This window comes from Anopheles coluzzii, chromosome 3 (assembly GCF_943734685.1).
Source record: "Anopheles coluzzii chromosome 3, AcolN3, whole genome shotgun sequence".
NCBI lineage: Eukaryota > Metazoa > Arthropoda > Insecta > Diptera > Culicidae > Anopheles > Anopheles coluzzii.
Genome location: NC_064671.1, coordinates 53,654,669 through 53,668,695, shown reverse-complemented (window position 1 = coordinate 53,668,695; position 14,027 = coordinate 53,654,669). Strand labels below are relative to the sequence as shown.

General features: G+C 39.8%; 2 long non-coding RNA genes across 2 annotated transcripts; one reads left to right on the top strand and one right to left on the bottom strand.

Moving 5' to 3' along the window:
* The first annotated feature begins 9,489 nt into the window (after window positions 1-9,489).
* LOC120954799 (uncharacterized) lies at window positions 9,490-10,589 on the top strand. Its single transcript, XR_005751742.2, has 3 exons — window positions 9,490-10,173; window positions 10,281-10,371; window positions 10,437-10,589. It is a non-coding gene; the product is annotated as an uncharacterized LOC120954799 (long non-coding RNA).
* Window positions 10,590-10,874: 285 nt separating this feature from the next.
* On the bottom strand, window positions 10,875-11,954 carry LOC120954800 (uncharacterized). Its single transcript, XR_005751743.2, has 3 exons — window positions 11,273-11,954; window positions 11,075-11,165; window positions 10,875-11,009 (listed from the first exon to the last, which is right to left on the bottom strand). It is a non-coding gene; the product is annotated as an uncharacterized LOC120954800 (long non-coding RNA).
* Window positions 11,955-14,027: the final 2,073 nt, after the last annotated feature.

Genomic DNA, 14,027 nt, shown 5'->3' with positions numbered 1-14,027 from the left:
CATAACGTAAATATATATATATATATATATATATATATATATATATATATATATATATATATATATATATATATATATATATATATATATATATATATATATATATATATATATATATATATATATATATATATATATATATATATATATATATATGTATATATATATAATATATAACAGCCTTTTCTACTTCGTCTACATCGACTACCGTATTCGCTATTATGTTGCAAATGTACATATCAGAATCCGGATCAAATTCTTTGATTTCTATGGGGCATGATAGTCGAGACAACGGATCAGCAATATTTGGTTTTCCTTAACGGTACACTATGTAACGGTACAACCATCGCTCAATTCGTAAGCATGGCGATGAATTAGGTGCAAATATCGATTCGAGTGGTTTATGGTCAGTTTCCAATTCAAACCTTATACCGAATAAATAAATTTGGAATCGTTCTACCGCCCATACTAATGCTAATGCTTCTTTTTCCGTCTGTGCATACCGACACTTTGTATTCGTTAGGCTTTTGCTAGCATACGCAATTACTTTAGGTTGTCGTGGAATTGTTTTAAAACTGCTCCTAATCCGACCGGAGAGACATCTGCTATAACTTTGGTTTTATACCGAGGATCGAAATGAGCGAGTGTTTCAATATTTGCTACCAATCGGATAAGTTCATCAAATGCCTTTTCTTGATCATTTCCCCATGTGAATGGTACGTTTTGCTTAGTGAGCTCGCGGAGTAGAAATGATACTGTGGCTAAATCTGGAATGAAACTACCGATGTAAGTGACAAGCCCTAAAAAACTGCGCACTTCCTCACCATTCTTTGGCCGCCGAAAAGTTTTTATAGCTTCAATTTTACTCTGAGATGGACTCATTCCATTTTCGTTAAACTTTTGTCCGACAAACTCTATTTCTTTTAACTTGAATTCGCATTTCGAATGGTTTAGTAAAATACCAAATTCCTTTAGCCTATTCAACACTTTCTCGAGTGCCTTGTCATGCTCTTGTTTAGTGCTCCCCGTAACGATAATATCATCAATTAAATTTTTAGTGTTACTACAATTCGCCAGAATTTGCTCCATGAGCATTTGAATTTTTTCTGGGGCACAGGATATTCCGAATAGTAACCTTTTATATCTAAAAAGGCCACGATGAGTAATAAATGTGGTCAATGGCTTGCTCTCGTCATCAAGCAGAAGTTGGTGGAAAGCATCTTTGACATCCAACAGTGAGAAAATTTTTTTCCCATTCATCTTCCATCGTATCTTCGATTGTCAGCAATGGGTGTGATTCGCGTAAAATTGCTTTATTGAGTTGTCGCATGTCAATGCACAACCGTATGTCGCCATTATCTTTGACGACTATGACCGACGGAGAGACCCAGTGGCTTGGCTCGGTAACTCTTTCAATAACATCCTTTTCTAATAACTCTTCGAGTTTTTTATCTACCTTTTCTAATGTTGGTAAAGGTAGCCGTCGTAATCGCTGTGCTACAGGCCTCACCGTCCTGTCTATAGGGTTATTTATTTTAACTCCCTTGATGTAAGGAAATTGCCGGGAACTGTCTACACTATGAATCAACTCACGCTGACTCGGTAATTCTACAACCAATACTCCCAACTGTTTTGCCGTATCTTTGCCCAGAAGGGGTTGCGGTCCATTTTCAACGACATAAAACGAGAAACGGTTTTTAGTTCTTTATCTCCATCTGATATGGCTATTTCTGCGTCAAACATTACAATTACTTGTAAGCAATTTGTTTGAGCATATGCCTTAAACTTCTGATCCGGAGCTCTTATTTCTCCGATGGTTTTGATGCCATTATTCTTCATCGATTTCCATGTCTTATCATTAATGATAATGGATTTTACTCCTGAATTTATTTGTATCTCAAATAAAATTCCTCCTACTTTTGTCCAAATTAACCCATCCGAATCATTTTCCGATGAAACCATTTCAACCAGCTCAGTATTAGTTTCCTCCTCTTCGTATTCCAAAGCGTGTATTTTTTGAATTTGTCGAGAAAACTTCCTTTTTGTAGCCGGTCCCGTATTTAATGACTCAGTGTTGCCGTGCGATCTTTTAAATGCATTCTGATTGAAATGCTCACTTTTTGCCGCAAATGAAGTAGAGCGACACACTCCTGCAAAATGGCCACGTTTCCCACACTTTGCACACGTCTTGTCTCGTGCTGGACAGGTTCTTCGGTTATGCGACAATCCACAGCATCCGCAAGGTGCTACTATATAGTTTATATTATCTGATGCTTGGTTATTCGCCGGACGAGTGTTATTAGCGTTACCACTGATTTGATCGTTTGCGGAACGAGAAGCTTCATAGGAATTAACCTGTCGTACTAACTCTTCTATCGAAAGAACTTTTTCTTGAAGCAACCTAACTCTTAATTGGTTCGGTAGGAACTGTAGCATTTTATCTACCAACGCGATTCCTGAGCTTTCCAATGCCGTTTTTAAAAAATTGCATTTAGATCCATTTTTTAGACACGAAACAAAAATTTATCAATGGATTCTTCTGGTTCAGGTTTCATATCCCAAAAAAGGAATCTTCCATGTGCCTCGTGTCGTTGAGGGGCAAAATATTCTTCCAATTTCTCAATTGCAACTGCGTAAGGATCGATTCCTTGTTCCACATTTTTACCCACATCGGCATCAGGAATACTAAAAAAGATTTCCTGTAGCTCAAATGAGCCACACGCTAACAAAAGATCTTTTTTTCTCCGTCCCATCGCTGATCTTTGCCGCGCGAAAGCAAATTTCAAATCCTCGTTTCCAGGTTACCCACACTTTTCTCCTATCAATCAATGATACGCCCGCTATGCCGAGCGGCGGTAATTTTGCAAATAGATTCGTATCACCCATTTCTCTCTCTCTCTCTCTCTCTCTCTCTCTCTTCTTGTTATCTACCCCCGTCACACGCTTTCTCACACTACCGTTGCTATCTCGACGCAGCTTGATCACCGCTCTCTAGCCGCGATTCTGGCACGCACACTATCAGATGCTCTTTTCTGCCTATGCCTTTTGTTCGGAGGCTTAGTTTTTTTTCCGATGTTCTTTTTTTCCAGACCCGACGCACTTTCTACCTGATTTTTTTCTTGCTGCTTACTAGACGCAGTTTTTTTTTCGCTGCTTACAAGACGCAATTTTTCCACGCTGCTTACTAGACGCAGTTTTTTTTCTATTGTTCTGCTTACACATGCGATGCGTCCTTTTTTTCACACCTCGCTTATACGCTCATACGCGATCACTTCTACACCATGTGTCCTGTGTGTGCTTTATCATTTGAACTCGTTTGCACTGAACTCCTTTTTTTCTTCTCAATTGGAAAAAAAACCAATCCTCGTCGCCAGTTTGTGGTACTCAATAAAACACTTGTGGTTTGCTCGGTTGATAACTATCAAGTGCTCTCTTTATTATGTGCTCATCGCACTCTCGGATGCTGTGTTCGATGACACAGCACCAATACTTATCTAACGATCGCTATCGTTAGAAGCTTACTACCACAATTCCATTGGGCAGTAGAGCAAGTACACACATGCACACATTTGGCCAAACAGGTGTGAGGTTGGTGCTCGTTTCGATTTCCAGCGCTTGGTGTTTAGCGGATAAACCCCGTGAAAAATAGAGTTATGTCCAATTTGACGCAAGTCAAAAATAATTAACATTTAAAACCAACAACCCCTCGCCTTAGTTATATTATTTCTATACAATTTCATGAGTTTTGCATGGCAAACGGGGATAACAAAACCTGTAACTGTACTTCATTTTTAGTGCCAATTAGGCCTACAAGTGAAGTAAATTCAACAGCGCTGGATGTGATATTGTGTTTTCGTAAAAATGAATAGATCGAACGTTGTAAAATTAGTTTTCAATAATTTGCGTGACAGGGCTATGTTTTTATGTACGTGAGTATATTTTTTGTGTAAAAAATATGTAAGAAATAAATTTTTAAGAAAACAGTTTCCTCCGAGTTACGCGAATTCGATTACGCGAATTTTTAAATTTGACAGTTTAGATGTCAAATCGGTACAATTTTCACTATCAATTGTAAAATGAAAAATATTTAGCAATTTTTCCAAAAGTTTTAAATTCCTAATAACCAAATTTTTTTCACCAATTGAATTTAATAAATAAAAATTTACTTAAATAAAATTAATTCAATCAAAAATCGTTATTTACACTCTGGGCGCTGTGTGACTCGCTTTGGAAACACAGCTTTGTTCACTCTCCTTCTCTGTGATTAGTCTCTCAGCAACTCTCAGCAGAGCGTATTGCAGCGGGACGAAAGAGAGAGCACATATTGCAGAAGCGGCATCGTACGTGAGGATCGGAAAGAGAGTGAACGATCATAAGCCAATGAAATGCTCTCGTCACTCCCTTATCTTGTACTGTGTTCTCCGCAGAAAGCTAATGCAAAATGCCAGCGCCCATATTGTTAATCAAATATATTTTGACTTTCAAACGTGATATTCGACTTACGCGAATGTCTCCGGAACGCATTATTAGCGTTACTCGGTGAAATATTGTATACATATAATAAAACATAATATAACTTACCTTAGGAATACATTTCGCAATATATTGTCCGAAAAGTAGAATATCATTAGATCTTGTTTGATGAGACAGAAGTATTTGTATTAAAGCGAATAACGCATTTTCAGCATCTTGATTAGTGATGTCTTGGATGATATACAGCAATTTAGATAAACACTGAAAAGTACAGGAAATAAAAAAAACTTTGTTACAGGTCTGCTTAAGGTGACGATCGCATTAATCGTCGTACAGGCGGTCTCCGAGATAGAGTTAGACGGTACCTCTTATACGTGGATTGGATGGATCCTCGATACGCGATTTTCTAAATTTGATAGAAATTTGAGCAAATTCAACTGATTTGACACTTCCATTGTAAAATGCCAAATAATTTCTGTTTTGATCGAATGTTAAAAACTATTTCAAAAAGTTTGAAAGTGTTATATTCATTGGGAATCATATCAAATAATTAATTAAAACGCTTAAACCACACCCTACTTGCAAAATAACACGAAAATTAGTGATATTTTGGCTACAAATCTCGAGATTCGACTTACTCGGACATTCGATATACGCGGTATTTTGCGGCCGTTTTTGGTCCCCATTAACCGTGTATCTCGAGGACTGCCTGTATAGGATTATCGATGACACTTTGCAGTTTAAGCTGCACCCTTAGTCGCACTGTGCGCACCCTTAGTCGCACTGTAATAGACGTTATGAAAAGACGCGTTCAATTATCACGGAAAGCCACTTGTATTAGCGAAAGAAGAAAATAAATTATCTCAACTATACATGGGTAAGAAAAGCGGGAATCGTTACTTTTTTTCCAAATCTGTAACATTGTCGGGCTTATAAAGAATGTAAATAGCTGCGTGTAAAAAAGAAAATATGTTTGAAAAATATATGACCACCACCGAGACAACTGTGCGATAATCTGACATATCAAAATAAAGTTCTTTCGTTTACGGATGATTGTACTGACAACACCTTCACTCTTCTATTTATTCTACTGCCTTGCGATTTTGTGCCTTTGTTATAACTTCAACGTTTAATTTGAATTGATAAACTTCGAGATTTTACAATATTAAAAAATAACCTGGTGTTTGAATTTCTATGTATATAAATATTTGAATTAAATTTTATTATGGCATGAATTATGGGATTATGGTAACGGGATTAGAAACAGACAACACTTGAAGGCTACAATATAAACAGGGAAATAGATGAGGATGAGATGACCTATGTAATGAATTATAGCATGTACAAATGAACTCAAACGGACAAGTGAATACACATTAGCAAAGTGAAAGTTCAACCGCCTACACGTTATTTTTCTTATTCCCAATATATCACAAGTTTTCCTCCAATATCACACCCGGTGAAATTTTCTACACCTGGCTTACAAGCCCACTGCTTACGTAGCGAAGAGATCAGGGTAACTTGTGAGCGCACTGCCTGTCCAAAATCCCGAAAAACAGCTTAGGTCGCGAGCGCATTGTTTTTTAAGCACAAAATTCAATAGGTGTATTTATTCACGTTAAATTTTTCATAATTATCTTACTGTAAGATTAAACTAGTTTTCCTTCCCACACGGGTGTTTAATCTTTGTATATGGGAAACTAAGTTTGCCCTTTTCAAGATTTCATACACTAGTTTATAGGAAATATTAGATAGACCTATGTAAATTAATCAGCACAGCTGTTTCTTCGATTGAGCTTTGGCGTTCTTTAGGACGTAAGTCCGATCATTGATTTTTCTAAAATACCAAGAATATGGTATTTGTTTACACCTAAGAGATAGGCAAACACGCAGCAGCGGGCGTATTAGAATAAGAATAGAACATGTACACGGAATGAGACGGTATGCGTGAGTGACCATTTTACTAGGGGATGAGAATAAAGCGAGAGTGGTATCGGCCACTATAACAAAATCATTAGAGACAATCGGACGTGTTACGATACTGTGCTACAACGAAAGAACGCTTATACATATTGGTCCTTCGAAACGATTATTGAACCAGGAAACAATTATGCGAAGCGAGTTTAAGTCAGGAAAGTTTTTTTGTGTTTCTTGTTTTTCTGTGAACATTTGTTTGCTAGAGCCTTACGCTTAGAGGCGAGCTTTCAGATAAAAGATCGCCAGAGCCTTACGATGAGAAGCGGATTACTCATTGCGAACAATTGGTTGGTGATGCATTGCGAACAATTAGGTGATGAAATTTGGCGAGTGTTTCGTGAGAGTTTTGGTGAAATTGCATTAGGTTTGAACATTTATTTTGTAAAATTGTGTTAGGTTTGAAAATTTATTTGGTGAAATAATGTTAGGTTTGAACATTTACGACAATTGACCGATGAAAGCGACAGACCGCATTAGTTAGGTTTGTGCAGGAGGCTTGTGAAAGTAATCGGTGCAGCGCGAAGGGACGCTTCTACTTTTCTTCAGGTTAAGGGACGAGTGAAAGGTCACGAAGTTGGTAGCCATTAAATGTCGTTAGGGACACTTCTATTCCCTACTGTTGAATGTTCTATTTAATTGAGTGCAAAACCCGAGGCTAACAGCACTTGTTAAGGGACACTTATATTCCCTACAACTTAATATTCCTTTGCAGTTTAGTGAAAATACAGTATCGGACAGAAAGATAGGGCATTGGTTTTTTAACGCACCATGCACCCGTTGGGTCAAGTTTATGTGTGGTTTGTATGTGTTTGTGTTTGTGTGTGTGTGTGTGTGTGTGTATGTGTGTGTGTGTGTGTGTGTGTGCATGTGTGTGTGTGTGTGTGTGTGTGTATGTATGTTTGAATGTGTATTGATGTGTGTGTTTGTTTCACAAGTAGGTCGTTTCGGATAGATTTGTCAGTAGTTTTTTTGTGTTTTGGGTTAGGTTTTTGTTGTAATTTGCAGGACCACCGCCCTCGCGAGCAGTGATCCCTATTCAAAAATGCAATAAGCTCAGTTTTTGATCTTATTGCCGTCGCCCACGATGACATTAATCATGCGTTGACGCATCGACATCACCAGATTCTGGATCGTTTCAGGTGGAATTTTGCTCCACACCTCTTGCATGTGATCGAAGAGATGATCCAGATCTTCCGGTATGTTTTTACCCAGCCTCTTCTTGAAAATTGCCCAGAGGTTCTCAATGGGATTTAGATCCGGGCTAAGGGCTGGCCACTTCATTGTTTTGACATTGTTGTCAGCAAGCCAAGTTTGGACAGTCCCGGAAGTATGCTTAGAATCGTTGTCTTGCATAAACATCCAAGACCGAGGAAGGTTTTTCCTAGCGTGTGATAGCAAATGAGTATCAAGAATATCTCGATACCCAAACCGATTTAAATTACCGTGGATTCGAACCAACGGACCCATCCCATAGTAGGAGAAGCATCCCCACACCATGAGACTACCACCGCCATGCTTGAAAGTTTTGAAGCAGTACTTCGGATCAAGAGCACAATTAACAGGGCGCCGAACCAACCTACGTCCGTCCGACCCCTGTCGATTGAATTTTGACTCGTCTGACCACAAAACCCTGCGCCAATCCTCTTCATCGAAGAACATGTGCTCAATTGCAAATAACACCCGTGCGTTTTTATGCGCAGGTGTTAAATTGGGCACTTTGACTGGCACTCGCGCGAGTAGCCCGGCACTGACCAATCTTCGCTGAACTGTTCTCGGCGTCACCGCCAATTTCAGTCTGCCTCGGATCTCTGGTGCCGAGCTAAACGGATGTTTCTTCGATATGTTAACAATCTTACGGTCTTCCTCCGCCGTGGTCTTCCGAGGACGTCCGGGTGACTTGCGCGTTTCGGTTGTCCGAAGCGCGTTCGCCACAAAAGTGCGCGATCGTTCCATCACGAACTCGATCGTTCTGCGCTTAATGCCAGCAGCCGCCATTCGCTTAATGATATGGCGCTGATAATCGGTACAATGTTTACCTCGACCCATTGTTACTAAAATTGCTTGCTTAGACCGTCAAGAACACACTGGTTAAAAACTTGGACACGACTGATGCCGTGCACTGCCTGCGTTCTGCTTTTATACGCGATGAATCACATCGTTGTCGAGCAGCAAAAAAGCGTATGGATAAAAACAATCAATGAGTAAGCGAGTGAGCATGTATCCATTCAAAACCAGAACAGAATACTGCCGCGCTCATGAAACAAAACACCCATTGAAAAGAACACCTGCGCGCTTGCTCAATGCACACACAAAGTTTCCCATGCGCACACAACGTTCAACGCAAAGATGCACGCATGCCTTTCAATGGCGTGCACTGGAGAAACACCTGTGAGGGAATGCCGAGTTCATTGCTATTGTGCGCGTTTTCATTTCGCACCGGTGTCGTATTCACATTCATGAAACAGCACACCTGCGTTCTCGTCCGGGGAACAAGCGCTGCTGTCGATGCAAACTTTAGCATTTATCCAAGTGTGAACGCACGCTGTTTCACATGATAACACACATAAACAGAATGCTTTCAATGCAATATGAAACCATGTCAAGCTACGTTTCTTCAGACAAAAACCCGCGCACTCGCACACACACACACAGACTCGCACACACACACACACACACACACACACACACACACACACACACACACACACACACACACACACACACACACACACAAACACAAGTAACGTGGCAAAACAAGTGTACGGTGCGTTGAAAAAACTAGGGTCCTATCATTCTGTCCGATACTGTACCACGAGGATGGTAGCCATTGCTTTCGGCTAGGGATACCTTTACTACCACAGTCGAATATTAGAATTAATTGAGGACACACCACGTGTTTGGTGGCCATTGCTTTTTTCGGCAATGGACACTTCAACTCCCAAGTGTCCACCATTGCGTTAAGTAATAGTAATAAAAAAGGAGAAAGAATTACAAGCCTGGTAACCGTGTAAGTTAAGGTACGCTTCTACTACCCGCTTGGCAAAGAGTAACTCATTTTGATGCCTCTCGCTACCCCTGGCCCTAGTTTTGAAAGAATCACGCGACACACTCGCACTCCACTACCCCATCCCATGGAAAAACGCTCCCACCATCGAGGTGTTGACCAAAATTTCGCTGTGTGCATGAGACACACACTCGCACTCCTCCAGTCCTCCACAGCTGAACGCTCCCACCGTTGCGACATTTGCGAGAATTTTTGCTCTGAGCGTGAGACCCTGAAGCGCAAGGGATGACACTATGTGTAAAGACGATCATAATTCAATATGGTCAAAATGCGTCGATTGTCGTTTCATTTATCTGGTAATGATGTATTCACTTCATCAAAAATTTTAAACGTAGGCTGTACTAGGCTGATAACAATATTTGAAATTGAAATCAGAATAAAATCAATTCATTTGAAGTAAAATAAATTCCATTATACTCTATTTTGTCCATATGATCAACACTTGTACATAGTGCCATTTATTTTGTGTTCTTCACTCTCGCGCTGTGTTGTGATCGTTCGAAACTCATCGCCAGAACGAATGCAAATCTCATATGGGAAGGATTGGTGCCGGAAGATGCAGCGAAAATTATGAAATGATAATAGAAAAGTGGTTAAGTTAATCGTGAAAGATGTCAACGCAGGCGCAAATGCAGTATGTTTTGTTACATGATCTACGGGTAAGTGCATGCATAAGAAGAAGAATCTTCCAAATGATGTTTGTGTTCTAACAATCGTACTGCTTTTAATGTTTGTTTATTCTTCTATTATTTTCCATCACACCTAGCTATTTCATTGCCAAAGCTCCTGATAACAGATCAAAGCAGATGGATCGGGCTTACAGAGTCGCCATTTAACTTCAAATATCTTCGTGATCGGTAAGTTTTAAATAGTCCTAGTTTTGCTCACCATTCTAATGCTCGATTTATCTTTCATTCCTCAGGAAAACGCATCAAACAGCAAGTGTTTTTCTTCCAACAGCACGCGCCATCGGTGGAGCAAGCAGCCAACGTTTTGATCGCTAGTACGCGCCATCAAGAATAGAAATATTCCCGAATAGCTCTGTGAATAAAAAACTGCACATTTACTGTCCGAATTTCTTGGAATTTTTTGATCGGCCTACGCTCGCGGGAATGGTGTGTCCGTTGAGGAAAAGAAAGAAAGGGTGGGAGCGAGGATTAGCCAAAAACGCGGCATTGAGAATGAGGGGAGGTGTGCTCAGCGCTCACGCTGGGACACTCACGATGCTTGAAATAAAATGTTAACAAGCATCGATTTCAAGCATGCATGTCGCGCGACATTTTGCCAAGCGGGTACCCTACCATTCCCGCGAGCGTAGGCCGATCAAAAAATTCCGGGAAATTCGGACAGTAAATGTGCAGTTTTTTTATTCACAGAGCTATTCGGGAATATTTCAATTCTTGATGGCGCGTACTGGCGATCAAAACGTTGGCTGCTTGCTCCACCGATGGCGCGTGCTGTTGGAAGAAAAACACTTGTTGTTTGATGCGTTTTTCTGAGGAATGAAAGATATATCTAGCATTAGAATGGTGAACATAACTAGGACTATTTAAAACTTACCGATCACGAAGATATTTGAATTTAAACGGCGACTCTGTAAGCCCGATTCACCTTCTTTGATCGGCTATCAGATGCTTTGGTAATGAGATAGCTAGGTGTGATGGCAAATAATAGAAGAATAAACAAACATTAAAAGCAATACGATTGTTAAAAAACAAACATCATTTGAAATATTCTTCTTCTTATGCATGCACTTACCCGTAGATCATGTAACAAAACAAACTGCAGTTGCGCCTGCGTTTACATCTTTCACGATTTACTTAACCACTTTTCTATAAACATTTTATAATTTTCACTGCATCTTCCGGCACCGATCCTTCCCAAATGAAATTTGCATTCGTTCTGGCAATGAGTTTCGAACGATCACAACACAGCGCGAGAGTGAAGAACACAAAGTAAATGGCACTATGTACAAGTGTTGATCATTTGATCAAAATAGAGTATAATGGAATTCATTTTACTTCAAATGAATTTAATTTATTCTGATTCACATTTCAATTATTGTTATCAGCCTAGTTGTTAATGTTTAAAATTTTGATGAAGTGAAAACATCATTACCAGATAAATGAAACGACAAACGACGCATTTTGACCATACCGAATTATGATCGTCTTTACACATAGTGTCATCTCTGGCGCTTCAGGGTCTCACGCTCAGAGCAAAAATTCTCGCAAATTCGCAACGGTGGGAGCGTTCAGCTGTGGAGGGCTGGAGGAGTGCGAGTGTGTGTCTCATGCACACAGCGAAATTTTGGTCAACACCTCAATGGTGGGAGCGTTTTTCCATGGGATGGGGTAGTGGAGTGCGAGTGTGTCGCATGATTCCTTCAAAACTAAGGCCAGGGGTAGCGAGAGGCATCAAAATGAGCTACTCTTTGCCAAGCGGGTACCTAAAACGAAAGTGTGTCATTTTAATTTAGGACAATTCTTCTCGGTGCGTAAAATTTTGGTTGAATGTACGATTTTGAGCGAGACAATAGGCCCGATTATTAAACACAAATTGTAAAGACAAGTTGTCAAAATCGGAAGATTTGTATTATGACATCCGTTTGTGTTGTGTGTTGGAAAAAAAATTTGACGAAACACAAACTCACAAGCATACTGCCAAGATATGTATTATGAAACACAAACGGAAATCCAAAATTGTCAAACTGCTTTCCGTCAGCTTTTTGTCACGGAAAGGCGCCAATCTCAGATTGTTTGACCGACAGAACACAACAACAGAGTTGTTGCTGTTGCTTTCACGACAAAATATAAGTATTTTATTTCAGAAATAATCAAATTTTATCATTTTAAACAAAAATATGTGTACTGCCATATCCATACAAATGGCGATAAGCTGGAGATACTGGTAACGTGCTGCTGTTTTGGGTTAAGAAGCTGCTGTTATTTCCTTCCTCTGTTGTTCTTCGATGGTAGTCGAAAGATGACGGGCTCACGCACCCGGTTTGCGTTCAACAGCATTGGATTCCAGCATCTTCTTCAGTGAGTGGCTGCTTCAACAACCAACAGCATAGGCACATGTAATTATCACATCTAATACTGCATACACTTTTAGTAATAACAAATACTCGGAGGACTCGGTCTCCGCCAAAATGTCAAGGAAAATTTCCTTCGACACACGAATTTTTTTCTTAAATCTGAAATTAACAACCACGAAATGAAACATGTATAACACGATTTGCACAAATGATCCGTATGCTTAACTCACGATTGGTTATAAAGCTGTAACGGGTCGAAAACACTTCGAAGCAGTTGGCGCTGTTTTGCCAGATCTACCGTTGTTTCTTCTTCACTGCTGCTATCGTCACTTACGAAGTGGGATAAAATAATTTCGTTGTTTTAAACAAGGATTGTTAGCTTGATAAACGATCGTGTCTTAAATAAACTTGTTTACGTTTTTTTTTTATTTTGATTTTGAACATTTTGACACATCGACACAGCTTTAACGAAAGAAAAAAATTAACGAAACTTGTCTGTCACAAGAACGGTTTCAAAATGCATAACTATTTTCCGTTTGTCTTGACGCACTTGTCTTGTGTCATTTCTGTTTGTGTTTAATAATCGGGCCTAATGACTCAAAATAAGATGAACTAATGTCTGCGCAAGAAAGAGGGTGCGTTGAACATGTTTATAGAAATGAAGCTTCCAAAACTCATATAACAAAACCCAGGTGTTAGAAGTTCCAGTACGGTTGGAACTAATAGATTAGTTTAAGGAGGATTTGGATAGCGTGATGGACAAAATCAAAAGCTTGCAACCTGAATTGTTGACAATACCACAACAAGTTCAAGAGTATATTGACTTAAACATTCGGTATTGTAAGGTGAAGGGTTTCTTGCTGTATCACAACTCTGATACTAGTGCAACCAATTCGTCTATGTTAAATGCAACTGTTGACAAGCATCAACGGTCCGTTCATCGTGATGCTAGTTTGAGCAGATGACCATAGAGGGCGCTGTCTTCGTAGAGAGGATGGCATCGATGCCACGATCGTAGGGCGAAATATTTCGCCGTGACTCAGCCATATTTGCGACAGTTAACACGAAGATTAACCGAAGAACACCGAAGGGAAAGGGCATCGACCGTAGCGCCGAGCGAGAACCAGCGAAAGGGTATTTAAAGGAACGACGGCTGAAGAAACGCCCTTTTCTCGCGTATTAAAGTCCCGGAAGAGAGAGTATTTTTTTTAACCCTTCGTGTAAATAAAGTGTTAAAAGAACTTTTTTGCGTTTAGTATCCGCGGACTTTTCAAGTTGAGAAAATTCTGTTGCTCGAGGCAACATTTTAAAAAATACTCGAGTGCAAGTGCAATTTCAGTGCTTCGTTAGCGTGCCGGAAAGTTCTTGAGGCAAGTCAGAACATTAAGAACCGTGCAAGTGAAGTTTTGTGAAATGGCGCCCAACGATATTATATGCGTAATCTTCGCCGCGCCAGGCGAAGAAGATTGCGTG